Raw genomic sequence first — 18,886 nt, forward strand, 5'->3', positions numbered from 1 at the left:
GCCAAGAGCTGACAGACAGCAGGCCAGGGGCTCCAGGGTGGTTTGGCTTGGGGCTGCATTGTGGGGCCCAAAGAGCGAGCCAAGGAAAGTGTGCTGCTTCATCCTCAGAATATGGCTGCATTCCTGACACTGCTCAAGCCTAAGGCACACGGTTAGGGACGGACTCTGCAGGCGGTGAACTTTGGTGAGGTCAGGGGTAACAGTGCCTCCCCCGCCGATCCCCACCCCCCACCAAACCCACCCACGCTCTGCCCGTGGCTTGCCGTTTAGATCCAAGGTGAGCACCTGTGTCCCTGACGTACCCACGAACCTTGTGTCACCTGTGTGAACCCCTGAGCACACAGAGTCGCCCGCTTCCCCAGTGGCAATTTCAAGCTTGACGGTGGCTGCAGTGTCACCTTCAGATTCCTTGCCTTCGACTCCAGCTGGCCTGGCTTGCCCAGTCGCTGGTCTGGCACATCTATACTGTTGGTCAGGCAAACGGCTTGTGTGGACCGGCGCACTGTGCACTGAGCCAAGTTGGGCCCCTGCATGCCCAGAATTCCAAGGGGTGTGTCCCGTGAATGAACGCCTTTTGACTCCATTTGATTGGTTCTGTGATGAGGTCTGGAGGTCAGGGTATAGAGTTCAGCTCCTTCCCGCCACCATATTACCCGTGCATGGTGGCACACAGTTCTGCGCATGCCTGTCTCCCTTTCGCTGCTCATTGGCTGTGGGCAAGTAACCAGTTGGTAGCCACGTAGACTGCGGCTGGTTGGCGGGCTTTGCCGGCCGCCAGCTGTGCTCTCACGTCCAGCTTCTTTGTGGCTCTGGGCTACGGCCAGAACACCATGGAGACTGAGACGGGGCCAGAGGAAGGCGGCAGCACCCCGGGATCCTGGGTCTTAGTTGTGAGCCCGAGTCTTCTCGAGGGAGGGACCCTGGAGCCTACCAGCGCGGTGGGGGCGGCAGAGGCAATGCAGGCCGCAGGTAGTGCCCCAGGCGAAGAGGCCGCCCTCTTCTGGGTGGAGGCGGTAGAGAAAGGTGCAGCCCTGGAGGAGGGAGAGTTGGCGGGATTCGGGCAGGAGTTCTAGCTGCTGGTGTTAGACATCATGGAGGAGGTGGAGGTGGTGGCCTACGAGGAGCAGGAGCAGGTGTCCTCGCAGGAGCAGGGCCAGGAACATCCAAGCCCCAGAGCCCCCAGGGATCAGCCCGCACTGGAGGCCCTGACGGCCCTGCAGCTGGAGCTGGATTTCGTGAATAAGAAAGCCCAAAGGGCCCGCGCTCGCCTGAAACACAAGAACTGCCAGAGGCGGAAGCTGCGTCTAGAACACAGAAGTGCCATCATCGAGGGAATCCATGGATTCTGGGTCGAAGTTGTATCCCTTGGTGTGGTGCTTGTGAATTTTTTTTTTTTTTCAATCTGGGTAATTGCAGAAGCAGTTTAGAGATCTGGCAGTTCTGGTACAAAATGTATTTTTTGGATGCTGAGTATTGGTTACCGTTCTGTGTATCTGTTCCCGATATAAGGTGTGATGTCCTTGCTGTTCTGGGTAGCACAAATTGCTACTTGGGCTTTATTTGCAGAGGTCCCAATCAGAATTGTCATTAGCACCAGGGACTCTTCAGAGAAAAGGCTTGTCTGGGATCCAGGTCTTCTCTGAAAAGCTGCGTGAATTTGGCGGTGAGGTTGGGATGTGTAAATGCTCATGCTGCTTGTACGTAGGAGTGCCTGTTTTCCAGAAGTAAGCTAAGTTTTAGGAGGCTGAGATGGAGCTTAGGGCCTTTCCTGTTAGGAACAGAACCTGCTCTGGTAGTGCATTTATAGGCACAGCCTTGGGGCTTGTCATGCCTTCATACAGTCTGCGTTAACAGAAATGTGACGAGTTAACTCGTCGCAAGATGAAGTCAGACAGCGCCATTCTACACTTTAGGCTAGATTTGTCCTTCCAGCACTTTTTCCCTCTAGCATCTAGAGGCTCCTTGACCTAAAGCAGTTTATGAACCACCCTCAAATGTCAGCTATGATGGCTGACCAAGATGAAGACATACTTCACTTCATGACCAACTTAAAGGTCAGGCAGGGGACACCGATAATTGTGGGGGGAAGGTGACTGGGGAGGGGAGAGGACATGATTTACCCCTGAAAACAGGAAAGGACAGCTCTTCTGTAAAGGGGTTTCACACCCATCCACCCCTACCCTACTCCCCACACTTTGTCCTGGCAGGTGGAGGAACTCAGGCATCCCTCTCATCACTGCAAGATCACATTGTCCTTCTGGAAGAATAGGTATTTCCAGAATGAAGTGATTGTTAAGGATTATCTCATTAATGTCACTGGTAAGAGGCAGCTCCTTGGATTTGGTGGGTGGGGGCAGAAAAGTGTAGGTTGAATTGGAAAGTGATTTAGGTCTTTCTCCCATACTCCTTTTCCTGCAGGATATTGAGCATCTCATTCCACCCTAATTCACTGGAACCAGGGATTTGAACGCAAGGCATACAGCCGCAGGCACCATGACAGCAGCGTTAACTTCTTCAACTGGTCCTTTGACCACAATTTCACAGGATCTGACCGGATTGCTGAGGTAGGGTCCCACGCGGCCACTGGGCCAGAACTGGTGATGTATGTTGGAATTCTTGGCGGTGTACAGGAGGGCTCAGGGTCTGGCCAGCCCCGTGCTGACCTAGCTCATTGCCCTGACAGTTCATCATAAAGGATCTCTGGCCCAATCCCGTGTGGTACTATATGAGGAGGAAGGCTCTGACACGAGAGGTACTGGGAGGACGAGAGGCGAGGAGCCCAGGGATTGGGCACTGGCATAAGTGTTTTCCAGAAACTTGGGTCACTTATTTCACTTGTGGAGAAAGTGAGACTCTGTGGAATGCAGAGTAACACCATGGAATGAGGGAATCAGCAAGAGACAGCAGAAGTAGAGAACTGTAGTGAAAAACAGGTTCTAAGTAGAGAAGCTTGAGGTAGATGAAGTGTCCTGGTCAGGGCAATGTCACTCCAATTTATATCTGGCTCAGCTGCACATCTCTGAACTGGCATTCCATGGCCAACAAGGCAACCCTCAGGCTCCTCTTAAATTGGGGCCCACCTACTATTGAAATCCCCTTTCTACAACGGTCTGCGAGTCTCCTTTCTGCTAGGCTGTTCCCCACTGACCATCATTTGATTCCATTTTGATCATCACACTTGTTTCTATTTTTGTTTTCTTTTACATTTTTTCCACATGCCACTCTCATTCTGAGAATACTGACCACTGTGTAGGATTATGGAGAATAGTCTTTTAACTTATTTATTTTACCTGGAGGATGATTACTTTACAAAACCATGATGTTTTTTTTCCTACATTGGCCAACACGAATCACCCATAGATATACACGTGTCCCCCCAAATGCTGAACCCAACCCCCACCGCCCTCCCCTACCTGTCTTTCTGGGTTGTCCCACAACATGACTTTGGTTGCCTTGCTTCACGTATCAAATTTGCGCTGGTCGTCTATTATGCATAAGGTAATGTAAATGTTTGAGGGCTATTTTCTCAAATTAACCCAGACTCACATTCCACCACGGAGTCCAAATTCTGTTCTTTATATGTCTGTGTCTTATTTGCTGTTCTGCATGTTCGATGTCCGGTACCACCTACGTGGTCCTAAACTCCATATATTTGTACTAACATGCAGTATTTGCTTTTTCTCTTTCTGACTTTCTTCACACTCTTAATAGGCTCCATATTCATTCCAACTCATTAGGACTGAGTTCAAGGCATTCCTTTTTAGAGCTGAGAAACATACCATTGTGTATATGTACCCCAACTCCCTTAACCCTTCATCTGCCGATGGCCATATAGGTTGCTTGCATATCCTAGCTCTTGTAAATAGTTGTACAGTGAAGATTGGGGTGCGTGGTTTAAAAACCTGTATGCAGATCAGGAAGCAACAGTTCGAACTGGACATGGAAAAACAGACTGGTTCCAAATAGGAAAAGGAGTACATCAAGGCTCTACGTTGTCACGCTGCCTGTTTAACTCTCTATGCAAAGTACATCATGAGAAACGCTAGGCTGGAAGAAACACAAGCTAGAATCAAGTTTGCCAGGAGAAATATCAATAACCTCAGATATGCAGATGACACCACCCTTATGGCAGAAAGTGAAGAAGAACTAAAGAGCCTCTTGATGAAAGTGAAAGAGGAGAGTGAAAAAGTTGGCTTCAAGCTCAACGTTCAGAAAACTAAGATCATGGCATCTGGTCCCATCACTTCATGGGAAATAGATGGGGAAACATTGGAAACGGTGTCTGACTTTATTTTTGGGGGGTCCAAAATCACTGCTGACGATGATTGCAGCCGTGAAATTAAAAGACACTTACTCCTTGGAAGGAAGGTTATGGCCAACTTAGATAGCATATTTAAAAGCAGAGGCATTACTTTGCCAACAAAAGTCCGTCTAGTCAAGGCTATGGTTTTTTCAATGGTCATGTATGGATGTGAGAGGTGGACGGTGAAGAAAGCTGAGCGCCGAAGAATTGATGCTTTTGAACTGTGGTGTTGGAGAAGACTCTTGAGAGTCCATTGGACTGCAAGGAGATGCCATCAGTCCATCCTAAAGGAAATCAATCCTGGGTGTTCATTGGAAGGATTGATGTTGAAGCTGAAACTCCAATACTTTGGTCACTTCATGCAAAGTGTTGACTCATTGGAAAAGACCCTAATGCTGAGTAGGATTGGCGGGAGGAGGACAAGGGGACTACCGAGGATGAGATGGTTGGATGGCATCACTGACTCGATGGACATAGGTTTGGGTAGACTCCTGGAGTTGGTGATGGACAGAGAGGCCTGGAGTGCTGCAATTCATGGGGTCACAAAGAGTCAGACACGACTGTCCGACTGAACTGAACTGAACCGAACTGAGAGAGGAAATGTAAAAGTTCACAGACTCTCTCTCCTGGAAACTGACTTGAAAGGTTAAAGCTGTCTTTAGTGTTGTTCTGGGAGGCTAGGTTGACATATATGTATCTGTTTCTCTGTCCGTTTTGAAAGGAAACCCCCGATTTTGAGAAACTTATGTTGGAGTGTCCCCCTCTACCTAAAATAGAAAACCTAAGAAGGTGCTTCACATGAAGATCAATGGCCAACTAGTCCTCTCTGACATGAAAGTAATGAAGAGTGGTCTGCTGGTGAAACAGATAGAGAGGGAGAAACCAGTAAACATGAAATAATTCTGAAGGATAAATAGAAAGCATCAACCATAGGTGTCTGTGTATTGTTCGGCCAGGTCCTCAGGACAGATACTTCAACTCCATGTAGGATTCTCACTTTAATGCGTGGGAATTACCAGACCATGGAGAGTTATAGAGGGGGTTAAGTCATATGTTGGGGTTGTGTCAGGGGACAAGTTCTTCCTGTGGGGTGGGGTTGGGGAGGAAGGAGAAGGAAGAGGAAACTAGAACACTTTCTAACACCGTACACAAAAATAAACTCAAAATGGATTGAAGATCTGAATGTAAGACCACAAACTGTAAAACTATAAGAGTCCTAGAGGAAAACATAGGCAAAACACTATCCGACACAATTCACAGCAGGATCCTCTATGACCCACCTCCAAGAATAATGGAAATAAAAGCAAAAATAAACAAATGGGACCTAATGAAACTTAAAAGCTTTTGCACAACAAAGGAGACTAGAAGCAAGGGGAAAAGCCTGCCTTCAGAATGGGAGAAACTAATAGCAAACGAACCAACTGACAAAGAATTAATATCAAAAGTATGCAAGCAACACCTGCAGCTCAAGTCCAGAAAAATAAGCGAACCAATCAAAAATTGGGCCAAGGAACTAAACAGACATTTCTCCAAAGAAGACATACAGATGGCTAACAAACACATGAAAAGATGCTCAACATCACTCATTATCAGAGAAATGCAAATCAAAACCTCAACGAGGTAGCATCTCACACTGGTCAGAATGCCTGCCATCCAATAATCTACAAACAATAAATGCTGGAGAGGCTACGGAGAAAAAGGAACCCTCTTACACTCTCAGTGGGAATGCAAACTAGTACAGCCACTATGGAGAACAGTGTGGAGGTTCTGCCATATAACACAGTGAACTCACTGATGGGCATATACACCGAGGAAGCCAGAACTGAAAGAGACATGCTGCTGCTGCTGCTGCTAAGTCGCTTCAGTCGTGTTCGACTCTGTGCGACCCCATAGACGGCAGCCCACCAGGCTCCGCCGTCCCTGGGATTCTCCAGGCAAGAATACTGGAGTGGGCTGCCATTTCCTTCTCCAATGCATGAAAGGGAAAAGTGAAAGTGAAGTCGCTCAGTCGTGTCCGACTCTTAGCGACACCATGGACTGTAGCCTACCACGCTCCTCCGTCCAGGGGATTTTCCAGGCAAGAGTACTGGGGTAGGGTGCCATTGCCTTCTCCGGAAAGAGACATGTGTACCCCAATATTCATCGAAGCCCTGTTTATAATAGCCAGGACACAGAAGCAACCCAAATGGCCATCAGCAGACGAATGGATAAGAAATCTGTGATACATATACACAATGGAATATTACTCAGCCATTAAAATGAATGCATTTGAATCCCTTCTAACGAGGTGGATTAAACCGGAGCCTATTATACAGAGTGAAGTAAATCAGAAAGCAAAACACCAATACAGTATACTAACACATATATATGGAATTTAGAAAGATGCTAGCGATAACCCTATATGCAAGACAGCAAAACAGACACAGATGTATAGAACAGATTTTTGGACTCTGTGGGAGATTGCAAGGGTGGAATGATTTGGGAGAATGACCTTGAAACATGTATATTATCATATGTCAACCCAGATCATATGCCATATCATATCATATGCCAGGCCAGATTTGATGCATGAGACAAGGTGCTCGGGGCTGGTGCACTGGGAGGAACCAGAAGGATGGGATGGGGAGGGAGGAGTGAAGGGGCCTCAGGATGGGGAACACATGTGCACCCGTGGCGGATTCATGTCAATGTATTCAGAAACCACTTAGATATTGTAAAGTAATTAGCGCCCAATTAAAATAAATAAATTTATATTAAAAAAATAAAAGTTACCTGAAAATAAACTACTTACATTTTCGTCAAAAAGAAAAAAAAAAAAAGAATGCCCTAGAACTAACAAGTCTTGGGAACTGAACTTCATGCCATTCTGCCCCTTCAGTTTGGACTAGGCATCAGGTTTTTTTTGTTTGTTTCTTTGTTTGTTTGTTTTTTGACTACTGAAAAGATGGAGTAGATTTCCTTCCAGTCTTTACATCTACTTAGACATAATCTTTCACATTTTTTTAATGAAACAATGCATCTATTTCTGTTAAAATGTTTATTGTGAGCAAAAACCAACCAAACAAACAACAAAAAAGAAATTGGTGCCCAGATTTTCACATGAGAAACAGAGATAATGCCATCAGTCATGCAGGAGAATCTGCACCCTGATTTTCAGATGTGAAATATAAATAAGTCCCTATTTTATGTAATGAAAACTGTGCTGTGATGTAGATGTTGGAAAATTTGTGAAATTCATATTTAATATAGGAAAATGGATGCCCAGATTTTCTGATGTGAAATACACAGAATTTCAAAACTTCTTGTAGTAATACAGACATGCAGATATTCATAAATAAAATACAGAGAATTTCATATATTACGCTGAAAAAAAAATGGCTTCCAGAGTCTCATATGTGACATATACAGAGGTGCATTTTTCATATGGGAAAATCAAAACCTAGAAATACAAATGTCACTCCAGTTATTTACACAATTCATGTAGAAATATTGGCACCCAGATTCTCATGTGTGAAATATAGATTATTCCATATATCATGCAAGGCAGGCTTCACACAGATTTTCCGAAGTGAAATCCAGAGAATTCCAAACTTCAATAGGGAAATCTGTGGCCAGATTTTCATATATGAAATATAGTTGATTCTATATTTGACTGCCTGGCCCAGATATCAATTTCTGAATCACGGAAAATTGCATATTTTATATGTCAAAATCTGACACAAATATTCACATGTGAATAACTGACATTTTGTATCTCACATGAGAAAATATGTCCCCAGATTTTCCAATGCAAAATATACAGAATTCCATATTTCATACTGAAGAGCTTCATGCAAGTTTTCTTGGGTGAAATACAGAGAGTTTCACACCTCAAGCACGAAAACCACTTCATATATGAAATAGAAATTTCTACATTTCTTTAGGAAAATCGATGCCAAGTGTTTCAATTGTTAAATATACAGTATTTTGTAGCTCATGAAGCAAAGCCAATATCCGCTGGATCATCGAAAAAGCAAGAGAGTTCCAGAAAAACATCTATTTCTGCTTTATTGACTATGCCAAAGCCTTTGACTGTGTGGATCACAATAAACTGTGCAACATTCTGAAAGAGATGGGAATACCAGACCATCTGACCTGTCTCTTGAGAAACCTGTATGCAGGTCAGGAAGCAACAGTTAGAACTGGACATGGAACAACAGACTGGTTCCAAATAGGAAAAGGAGTACGTCAAGGCTGTATATTGTCCCCCTGCTTATTTAACTTCTCTGCAGAGTACATCATGAGAAACGCTGGGCTGGAAGAAACACAAGCTGGAATCAAGATTGCCGGGAGAAATATCAATAACCTCAGATAGGCAGATGACCCCACCTTTATGCCAGAAAGTGAAGAAGAACTAAAAAGCCTCTTGATGAAAGTGAAAGAGGAGAGTGAAAATGTTGGCTTAAAGTTCAACATTCAGAAAACTAAGATCATGACATCCGGTCACGTCACTTCATGGCAAATAAATGAGGAAACAGTGGCTGACTTTATATTTCTGGGCTCCAAAATCACTGCAGATGCTGATTGCAGCCATGTCATTAAAAGACACTTACTCCTTGGAAGGAAAGTTATGATGAAGCTAGACAGCATATTAAAAACAGAGACATTACTTTGTCAACAAGGGTCTGTCTAGTCAAGGTTATGGCTTTTGCAGTTGTCATGTGTGAATGCTAGAGTTGAACTATAAAGAAAGCTGAGAGCTGAAGAATTGATGCTTTTGAACTGTGGTGTTGGAGAAGACTCTTGAGAGTCCCTTGGGCTGCAAGGAGATCCAAACAGTCCATGCTAAAGGAGATCAGTCCTGAGTGTCCGTTGGAAGGACTGATGTTGTAGCTGAAACTGCAATATTTGGCCACCTGATGCGAAGAGCTGACTCATTAGAAAAGACCCTAATGCTGGGAAAGATTGAGGGCAGGAGGAGAAGGGGACAACAGAGAATGAGATGGTTTGATGGCATCACCGACTCAATGGACATGAGTTTAGGTGCACTCCAGGAGATGGTGGTGGACAGGGAGGCCTTGAGTGCTGCTGTTAATGTGGTCGCAAAGAGTCAGACGAGACTGAGCAACTGAACTCAACTGAACTGAAAATTGATCAGTTTTAACAAATCCTGTGTAGTGTTCCCTTCCATCCCTCCCATTCTATGTTTCCCAGTACTTACCTATGCTGCCAAGATTGAGCTCTGTATAAATTAGAAATGCACGTGGTTTGGTCCGATGTCATTTTTGAATGTCAGTAACTGAAACACTTTCCAGGCAAGTTCCATTTGTCACTTGTATTCACCTGCAACTTAAGTCTACTGCTAACGCCACCAGGCCAGTGTGAGGCATTGCGATTTTTTTTTTTTTAATTTCAGCATTGAGCATGTTAAATATTTGTGGTTTTCTGGTCCTGCTCCTTTTTCTGTGAGCATGCTACATCCTGTTTTCTTACTTTCTTTTTTTTAATGTAGGCATAAATGAAATCTCAGAAGGTGTTTATATGACTGTCAAGCCCAGCGATTCCAGGAATACAGAAAAGTCAGATAGTAGCGAAAGTGACCCTATCAGTGATGAGGAGCAGAGGTCCAAGAATGAGCCAGAAGTTGCTGAAGACACAGAGTTGTCTCAGATGGGAAAAGAGCCATCTGCTTTCAAAAAAAAAAAAAAGAAAAGAAGAAAATCCAAATTGGCAAACTCAGTAGAGATAGAAGAGGAGCTGAAAGCATGTCACCAGCCAGTGAGAAAGCCAAGATCAGTCAAGGAGAAGATGAGCCCCCAGCTTGAGAAGGACTTTTCAGACAAAGCAAAATTCTTTCCTCATCCCACAAAGGATAAGCTGAAGGGAAAAGGTGAGACTGACTCCCCAAGAGTGCATTTGGGCCTGGATTCTGATTCAGAGAGCGGATTTGTCACAGATTTAAGAGAAGACCTTTCTGCACTGGAGAGTTGAAAACCTAGGAAGGAACCCAAAGAAATATCTCCCAAGCAGGAGGGTAAGTGACTGTATCAGTTTCTGCTTTCTTGATTTGGTTTTAGAATGCCACATTGCCATTTATACTATCATATGTCATGTCACCCTCAGACACCATGAAGTGTGTACAACAAAGCTTGGGGTATCTCCAAGTCACCTAGCTAGTTACTGAGCAGGACAAGGACTTGAGCTGGGCCTGCCTACCTTTAACCTTCTTGATACCCAATGTGGTTGATTTTGAGCACAGGAGAAGAAGTCTCTTAGAAAGTAATAGGTGCTTCCAGCAGTCAGGTCATTTTGAACCTAAGCAGTTTCCTTTCCAATATATTCACTTACATGCCTCAAGTGGTTATCACTGCTAAGACGTTGGACAGGGCTGAAATTGAGAAAAGCGTTCAGTTCAAAGACCTTGGTGAGTTTATTATCCCTTACCTCCCCTCACACTGCCCAGGCATCTCAAAATACATTTTCTTACTAGAGTATAAGGTTTTCCGGGTGAGCGGCACCAGACTACTGAGTTCTTCTTCAGGTCTGTAGAAATCCAAGGGGCATTGTATGATGCACACCAGAGCCTGTTTTCTGCCATATTTGCATTTAGCTGACATGGGCCCAAGGCCTCTCAACCTTGGCGCTATTGACATTTTATGCTGGACAGTTCTTTGTCTTGTTTATTGAAGGATGTTTAGCAGTATCCCTGGTCTTTACCAACTGGATGTCAGTAGCATCTACCCAGTGGAGGACTTCAAAAGTGTCTTGACAAAGCTAAATCTCACCTAGTTGTGAACTGCTGCCTGAGACTTAGCAGTTCTCCCTTTACTGCTGTTAGGGACTGAACCAGCAGTGGCTTCTTTCAAACTTGAGACACCCCAGACATGTTGGTAGACCCTACAGTGGAACATCAGTCCAGTTCAGTTCAGTTGCTCATTCGTGTCTGACTGTTTGTGACCCCATGAATTGCAGCACGCCAGGCCTCTCTGTCCATCACTAACTCCCGGAGTCTACCCAAACCCTTGTCCATCGAATCGGTTATGCCATCCACCCATCTCACCCTCTGTCGTCCCCTTCTCCTCCCGCCCCCAATCCACCCAGCATTAGGGTCTTTTCCAATGAGTCAACACTTCGCATGAGGTGGCCAAAGTATTGGAGTTTCAGCTACAACATCAGACCTTCCAATGAACACCCAGGATTGATCTCTTTTAGGATGGATTGATTGGATCTCCTGTAGTCCGAGGGACTCTCAAGAGTCTTTTCCAACACCATAGTTCAAAAGCATCAATTCTTCGGCGCTCAGCTTTCTTCACCGTCCAACACTCACATCCATACACGACCACTGGAAAAACCATAGCCTTGACTAGACGGACTTTTGTTGGCAAAGTAATGTATCTGCTTTTATTTATTTATTTTTTTTTTATAAATTTATTTATTTTAGTTGGGGGCTAATTACTTTACAATATTGTAATAGTTTTTGCCATACATTGACAAGAATCAGCCATGGGTTTACATGTGTTCCCCTTCCCGAACCCCCCACCCACCTCCCTCCCCCTCCCATCCCTCTGGATCATCCCACTGCCCCGGCCCCGAGCCCTTGTCACATGCATCGAACATGGAATGGTGCTCTGTTTCACATATGACAATATATCTGCTTTTAAATATGCTATCTAGGTTGGCCATAACCTTCCTTCCAAGGAGTAAGCGTCTTTTAATTTCATGGCTGCAATAACCAGCAGCAGTGATTTTGGAGCCCAAAAAATAAAATCTGACACTCTTTCCACTGTTTCCCCATTAATTTCCCATGAAGTGATGGGACCAGATGCCATGATCTTAGTTTTCTGAACGTTGAGCCTTAAGCAAACTTTTTCACTGTCCTCTTTCAAATTCATCAAGAGGCTCTTTAGTTCTTCTTTCCTTTCTGCCATAAGGGTGGTGTCATCCACATATCTGAGTTTATTGATATTTCTCCCAGCAATCTTGATTCCAGCTTGTGTTTCTTCCAGCCCAGCGTTTCTCATGATGTACTCTGCAGAGAAGTTAAATAAGCAGGGGGACAATATACAGCCTTGACGTACTCCTTTTCCTATTTGGAACCAGTCTGTTGTTCCATGTCCTTTTCCTATTTGGAACCAGTCTGTTGTTCCATGTCCAGTTCTAACTGTTGCTTCCTGACCTGCATACAGGTTTCTCAAGAGACAGGTCAGATGGTCTGGTATTCCCATCTCTTTCAGAATTTTGCACATTTTATTGAGATCCACACAGTCAGAGGCTTTGGCATAGTCAATAAAGCAGAAATAGATGTTTTTCTGGAACTCTCTTGCTTTTTCGATGATCCAGCAGATATTGGCAATTTGATCTCTGGTTCCTCTGCCTTTTCTAAAACCAGCTTGAACGTCTGGAAGTTCACAGTTCACGTATTGCTGAAGCCTGGCTTGGAGAATTTTGAGCATTATATTACTAGCCTGTGAGATGAGTGCAATTGTGCGGTAGTTTGAGCATTATTTGCCATTGCCTTTCTTTGGGATTGAAACGAAAACTGACCTCCTCCAGTCCTGTGGCCACTGCTGAGTTTTCCAAATTTTCTGGCATATCGAGTGCAGCGCTTTCACAGCATCACCTTTGAGGATTTGAAATAGCTCAACTGAAATTCCATCACCTCCAATAGCTTTGTTCATAGTGATGCTTTCTAAGGCCCACTTGATTTCACATTCCAGGATGTCTGGCTCTAGGTGAGTGATCACACCATCATGATTATCTGGGTCGTGAAGATCTTTTTTGTACAGTTCTTCTGTGTATTCTTGCCACCTCTTCTTAATATCTTCTGCTTCTGTTAGATCCATACCAGTGGAACATAGGAATGATTTAAAAGATATTTGGCCCGTTGGTGAAGCAGTCAGTGTATTTCTCTGCTGGCTTGGCAAGTGGCTGTTGGTATGCCCAAGAAAGATAAGATTTAATTGAGAGCCCAGGAGAAACATGGCCTAAGAACAAGTTGGAGATTGTAGCCATAAAACCTCTTGTACTTTGTGAGTTACATACACGGATAGCCAGTTTTAATTATGTAGCTCAGTGGTAAAGAATCTGCTTGCCAATGCAGGAGATGCAAATTTGATCCTTGGATTGGGAAAATCCCCAGAAGGCAGTGACAACCTACTCCAGTAGTCTTCCCTGGAGAATTACATGGACAGAGGAGTCTGGTGGTCTATATAGTCCATGGGATCACAAAAGAGCTGGACATGACTTAGTGACAAAACAGACAACGGGCAGCTTCTGATAGGACCCATCTTCTCAGTTGTGTGTGCCCTGGGGTTTTCTTAGTCTCACTGCTTAAAGCAGGAGGGGGGATAGGTTTTGAGCTTTTATCCTCTGTGTTTGTATCATTGTGAACTGTTGCTGAACCTCAGTTCCTGGAATTCATTGAAAGAGGATGGAATATCTCTCAGTGATGCAGGGTAGGATGATAGAGAGCAGTTGAGTCGGTCAGGAAGGATGGATCACCACCTCATCCCTTAAAATTATGAGTGGCATCTGAAACATCCAATTCTGTGTGGATTGCGGTTTGAGGGACCACTTCTGATGCTGCAGAAAGCAACAGGAGTAGCATTTTTTCCATGAAGTTTGTGGAATTGTTGGGTCCCAGATGGCAGTGTTCCTATGAGTGATAGATTTAAACTATTCCTTTCTTTCTGAAGTCGACTGTTTGTTTAGTTGTGGATTTTTTCACTGCTTCCAGAAAGGATTTCAGATATACTGATAAAATGGAAATCAAACACCGAGAAAAATCAACATGAAATAGTGAGAGATGTAGGGATATTTTACATACAGAAATAACTATGTCAGCCTTCAGAATTAGCAAAGTCACTCTTCCCTTTTGGCCCTGAGCTTCCTGCAGTTGAAATGAAAAGGGAAAAAACATATGAGTGCTTTAAAAGAGCTCATGCCCCCCCCCCCGCCAAATACTAGGCACTCCAGGTGACAAAATGAAGCTGAGCTGTTCCTCTCACTGGTGTCAGAAGGAAGTTTCTCTAGGATCCTCTGAACGTGGTGGGAATTTTATGTAGAGGATGATTCTGAAACAATAGGTCAGTTAGAGGAACTTCACAGAAGTTGAAATCCAGAGCCACCTGAGGATGATTTCGGTCTTGAAGAATTGGCTTCATGTCAGACTCTGCAGTTGAGCATCTTTTCAAAGGTGTGATTTCACTTATGTGTTTATTAAGTGACTGGTGCTTTGAAGAGGGCTTGGTGACCTCCAAGTGATCTTCAGTTAGAAGTGCAGCTTATACAGAGAAACTGAATCCTCAGATCGAAAGATGGCTTTTCTAGCTAGAGATGCCAGAGCAGAGGCTAATGGAGCTCGCTTCAGGACCTTGACTCCACTTACATGTGTCATATCAATCGTTTCCAGCCTTCTCTGAAAAAGTCCTTTTTTAATGCACAAGACAGTAACCTAAGTCTGATATAAGTAGGCTAGTTGGGTGGGGTCGCCTTTGGAGTGTTGACTTTTAAGAAAGTCACTTCTTTTTGAGACTGCAGGTGAGTATATACTCCAAAATTTTTAGGACAAATGGAATTTTCCATGGCCTTTCCTCTTCCTCCCCACCGTCCCAGTAAACCTTCCATATCCTTTAGAAATTAAAGCGTTTTAGTGACTAAATGAAAACTCCCCCAAAGTGTGTCAAGCCTGGAAAGTTTTCAGATTGCATACTCCTGCTTTGTTGTTGTTGTTTGTTTGTTTGTAATTTTAATTTGAAAAAGAGCCCGAATGGGACTCTTTCAGAGAAGTTACCACTCTACAAAGCCAGTTGTTTGCTTTTGCAAGAGGAGAGAGAGAAAGGGCCTTTTTGTGGTTGCCCTTTGCCCAAGATGGTATCAGACTAGCTTATCCACAAGGACAGTATATTTCTTAACCACATGGCAGAAAAGAGAGGCACTAACGTTGCTTTTGCAAGTTAGAAGCCTTGCCTGTGGGATCTCTGCCTTTTAAAGGGGGCAAGCTCAAAGCCACTTCTGCCCCTGCAAGGGGAAGGGGCAGAGGCTGTGAACGATATCTGAAAGGTTGTCCTGGGAACGGGTGGGGGCAACCTCACTCTAGGTAGAGATCTTCTCTCAGTCCCACCCTGTGTTCTGGCTCAGGACTTGGGCTGAATTCTTCCCCGGAGGAGCAAGAGGGCCAGTCAGTTGTGTAACCACCATGACCCCCTCCCCCCTCGGGTGGAAAAGTCAGCCTGTCAGCACTCTTCTCCTTTCACACTCCTTGGTTTTCCCAGAACAACAGTTAACTGAAAATTTCCCCTAGAATAATCAAGAACTCACGTCTTTTCTGGGTGACAGAAATCTAAAAATGACAGGCATGGAGTCATGCAGTGGAAGCATGCTGAGCCCCCCAAAAAAGGTGTTGTCATTAAGGGCTTGCTTGGTGACTCAGATAATAAAGAATCTGCATGCAATCCTGGAGGCCCAGGTTTCTTTCCCTGGGTTGGTTAGATACCCTGGGGAAAGAAATAACAACCCACTCCAGTATTCTTGCCTGGGAAATCCCATGGACAGAGGAGCCTGGAGGGCTACAGTCCATGAGGTTGCAAAAGAGTTGGACACGATGGAGCGAACTCACTTTCAGTCCTTATTAAACCTAGTTTTATGTCCAGGCACATCGTCTGAGACCAAGGATGCTGACTTGCATCCATGTTTTTTTGTGTGAACCCGAGGGAATCCTCTCTGGGGATGGATGTTCATCTGTCCAGTGCCTGGGGCCCCTGCAGTCGTAACGGACCCCTTCGCTTACAGATGAACACTCCTGTGGTCACCCCCGGGCCAGCCCTTCTCACTGCCTGACCTCACCCTCCAAAATTCTGCCTATTCCTGGGCATGTCTTGGCTAAAACTGTTCTCTTCCAAATTTTCCCTGCTGTCTGTTGAAATCCTGCCCTCCACTCTCATAGCTCATTTTCTCCCAGTAGATGCACTCCAAAAGGCAGCATTTTTCAAACTCAGCCACTCGTAGTCATTATTTTTGTCATTCCCAAAACCTGCTTGTTCACTTATTGCCCTAGTATATATTTTTTATCTGAAGCAGCAGCTGTTTAAAAAAAAATGAACTCAATTTTGAACTTAAACTTAACTAGCACACAGTAGGGAAAACAGTATTTTGTGCTGTGCATAAAAGATGCAAAATGGAGAACTACAGTCAAAATGAAAGCAAGGCTTCTAAAGTCTCCATAAATACCATTGTGCTGGGGATGGTTCTGTCCTTGGTGTGGAGTTCCCTTGAGTGGTAGGTGTCAAGACTGCCAGGACCACACTGAGACTCTTCGGGAAGGAATTAGAAGAGATGAAAGGGAACACTCTTCATTCTGGGTGGTTCATTGGTATTCAGTGCTTTGGCCACTGGGAGGCTGTCTGGTTCCTTGGCGTACATGCTCTGTAGGTTTCCTGTCCAAGCAAAGGATTCCTGTTAATGACCAGAGGGACTTTCGCTAAGTCTTTCTCAAAGTGCTTACTGAACTCTAACTGTGAAACAAGGTACTTGCAGCGATTCTGTTCAGCCAGTGGGTCATCGAGTAACAGGTGGGCAACTCCAGGCCAAGGGGTGGGTCATGTTGGCCTCAGTCCCTCAGAGGCCTTGACAAGTTTCTCAAATGTGAGCAAGCCCACATTTGAGTAACCCAAGGAGTCTGATACTTGAAGTTGCACATGCTGAAGAAGTGGCCTAAGCATATAAAGCAAGAATATGCCCATTCATGGGGAGGCCCTTGGCATGACAGCCTGGGATGGTCACCTAGAACTCACTGACCTGGAGACCCTGCAGGTCAGCCTGAGTCCCGTCTACTTTCTGTTTTGTTTTTTTCATGTGTTGGCTTCCGTCGTAGGTGAAGCTCCATCATCCACAACAGTGGGCAGCCAGTCTCCCCCCAAAATGCTGGTCCTCACCCTCTCATCCTCCCAAACTTCCATGGCTGGGGTCACGCCCACCAACGGCACCGTCTGCACAGTCACGGCCCAGCAACCACCACCACCACCACCAGCAGCAGCAGCATGAGAAACCCAGTGAAAAAGCAGAGGCCAGTTTTACCAAAGGAGACTGCCCTGGCCATGTGGCAGGTTGTGTGGAACTCATCAAGTAAGTTTCAAACGTCCTCCCAAAAGAGGCACATGCAGAAGATGCAGCACCAGCAGAAGCAGCAGCAAAGCTAGCAGCAGCAGCCTCAGTCTTCCAAGAGGACGACATATCAGAACAGACAGGCTGTGAAATGTACCGAGCCTCCCTACTCTGCACTCCATGGCACCAGCTCTTTTTTTGCCACATGGACAGGAGAAAAATAGTCCTTGTTTTATTTGTTTACTTCCCCTTGGTTGCCTGGCCACTGTATCCTAGAGGTCTGACACGTTCCATTTGGCATTATTTTTAAAAATTAATTTGCAGCTTGCTGTTTTACTTTCCTTTTTTCTTTTCTCATTTTACAAACAGTGCATACATGTCTTCTTAGAACGAAGTGAAATGGATGCCTAGACACACAAAAATCTACAGTCTTGACTGAATGCATATTTCATTCTCCACCCTTTCTCAGAGGTATTGTTAACCATAGGGTCTTTTTCTCATTCACGTATGCATATGTATTTTTCTGTAGGTTGGCTTAAAGCTCAACATTCAGAAAACTAAGTTCATGCCATCTGCTGGCATCACTTCTTGGCAAATGGATGGGGAAAGAGTGGAAACAGTGGCTGACTTAAATTTTCTGGGCTCCAAAATCACTGCAGATGCTGTTTGCAGACATGAAATTAAAAGATGCTTACTCCTTTTTGAGTTTATTTTTGTGTATGGTGTTAGGAAGTGTTCTAGTTTCATTCTTTTACAAGTGGTTGACCAGCTTTCCCAGCACCTTGAAAGGAAAGTTATGACCAAGCTTGACAGCATATTAAAAAACAGAGAAATCACTTTGTCAACAGAGGTCAGTCTAGTTAAGGCTATGGTTTCTTCAGTGGGCGTGTGTGGATGTGAGAATTGGGATAACAAGAGGGCTGAGAACAGAAGAATTTAAGCTTTTGAGCTGTAGTGTTGGAAAAGACGCTTAAGAGGCCCTTGGACTGCAGGAGATCCGACCAGCCCATGCTAAAGAGATCAGTCCTGGGCGTACATTGGAAGGACTGATGCTGAAGCTGAAAGTCCAATACTTTGGCCACTGGATGCAAAGAGCTGACTCATTTGCAAAGACCCTGGTGCTGGGAAGGATTGAAGGCAGGAGAAGAAGGGGACGGCAGAGGATGAGATGGTTGGATGGCATCACCGACTCAAAGAACATGGGTTTGGGTGGACTTCGGGAGTTGGTGATGGACAGGGAGGACTGGCGTGCTGCAGTTCATGGAGTCGCAGAGCGCTGGACATGACTGAGGGGCTGAATGGAACTGAAGTGTCTTATGTGTGAACCTTCAAGTTGGGAATTTTGAAAGACGTGAATGTTTGCATGTTTAATCCTGTAAGTTAGTTCACCTCCCTGGCGTACATTGTCACCCACACACATCCTCTACAAGTCGTTGTGCTTTGTGTGCTTTACTGTACAGAGTGCAGTATTACAGTATCTTTATTTCAAGCCCAGGATGTCCA

The 18,886-nt window shown here is 44.8% G+C and overlaps 1 pseudogene; it reads left to right on the top strand.

The window, feature by feature from the left end:
* Window positions 1-830: 830 nt before the first annotated feature.
* On the top strand, window positions 831-17,323 carry LOC145537726 (testis-specific Y-encoded protein 3-like; annotated as a pseudogene).
* The last annotated feature ends 1,563 nt before the right edge of the window (window positions 17,324-18,886 follow it).

This window comes from Giraffa tippelskirchi, chromosome Y, assembly GCF_054371585.1.
Source record: "Giraffa tippelskirchi isolate mGirTip1 chromosome Y, T2T-mGirTip1v1.2.pri, whole genome shotgun sequence".
Taxonomy (NCBI): Eukaryota; Metazoa; Chordata; class Mammalia; order Artiodactyla; family Giraffidae; genus Giraffa; species Giraffa tippelskirchi.